The 1,452-nt window shown below is 37.4% G+C and overlaps 1 long non-coding RNA gene across 1 annotated transcript; it reads left to right on the plus strand.

Annotated features, from left to right (window-relative positions):
* Positions 1 to 645: 645 nt before the first annotated feature.
* Positions 646 to 1,196, plus strand: LOC103654952 (uncharacterized). Its single transcript, XR_566453.4, has 3 exons — positions 646 to 717; positions 823 to 963; positions 1,095 to 1,196. It is a non-coding gene; the product is annotated as an uncharacterized lncRNA (long non-coding RNA).
* Positions 1,197 to 1,452: the final 256 nt, after the last annotated feature.

Here is a 1,452-nt window from a genome sequence, read left to right on the forward strand (position 1 = left end):
GCTATTGCTCCAGGAGCTCTTTTATTTGTTTTGGCAAGTGATGTGAGTACCTCTTGATCTCTGTCTAAATCACACATGGTGTTATGCATATTAAATACCTCTTTTAGCTGCAACCACTTCTTTCACGTTACAATGCCACTTGTTTTCATATTGCAAGGCTGGCATGTTCTATAAAAGAATCAAATAAGAAACACCATGATTGAATCTCAATATTTTAAATGTAAAAAACTAACTAGAAATTTGTTGGAAATAAATCTCAGGCGGTATTGTCATTTAAACTTTTTCATTAGTTTGACCTAAATGACTCTCTAATATTGTACAGGTCGTATTACTCCAATATTGTTTCCTTAGTTATCTTAACGATGACAGACGAAATTTACTGATGAACCTGTACAGGTTTATGAGATCATACACTAGATAATACCTTCCCATAATCCATTTCTCCATTTCTGGTCCTGCAGAACAACACACCTTGTGGAGGGTGTTCTGCAAGGTAGGAATGGGACAGTAGATGTTGGTGATTCCAATTTATAATGATGTAGAATAATGCATGAAAACATTCTATTTGTAAATACTGATAGAAAACATATCTATACTACAACTCCTCACCATCCCATCAGTGCAGCTCAATTTTCTATTGGTCAAAGCAAACACTGTAATTTGTGGCTGAAATACCAGCCTGTTAGCAAGGTGCTTTGCAAGCTGCGGCGCCTTGAGGTATGTTCTTGTTTTTATGGTTCATATTCATTATCTGAGGAGTGCATGAACATCCTCAAGTGTTAGTCTGCAAGCATTTCATTGGTTTTGATGTTTAATTTTCAGCAAGGAGGTCCATGTGAGTTAGAAGTTCTTGGAAAGAAGGGTATGGTCCAATTAAATGGAAGGTCCATAAGTTCAGGCACAAAAGTTCCCCTTACAGGAGGGGATGAAGTCATATTCAATTCATGCGGCAACCATGCTTATGTATCCTATTATCATCTCTGGTTCATTCAGTCATACAATTTCTCTGAAGTTACATCTCTTTCTTCATGACTGTAGTGATAATGCAGAACTGTATGATATGTGTTACATGTTTTTCCTTTACTGACTCACAGATTTTTCAGCATCCTTTGAGTGACAAAGTTCCTAAAACGGTGCCATCATCTGCTGTTAGCCTTATAGAATCTCCGGTTGCTAGCGTAAAGCGCATCCGTACATATAACTGCTCATTTGAGTTGCCTAGGAAGATTTCTGGCAGATTGGTATCTTCTTAAGCTGAGAGATTGTATCCTGCATGGTCCCTGAAACAATAGCATGGTTAGTGTTTAGTTGTGCGGTTGTGCCTAGAATTTGGTCTATCTTGTCTGAATTATAACTGCTTAGCTCAAGCATTATTGCAAGTTATCTGACGAATGCTGTTTGGTAGAAATGGAAATTATTGAGGTGTAGCTAAACTTTTCTCCTTAGACAATA

The sequence above is a fragment of the Zea mays genome, chromosome 4, assembly GCF_902167145.1.
Source record: "Zea mays cultivar B73 chromosome 4, Zm-B73-REFERENCE-NAM-5.0, whole genome shotgun sequence".
NCBI lineage: Eukaryota > Viridiplantae > Streptophyta > Magnoliopsida > Poales > Poaceae > Zea > Zea mays.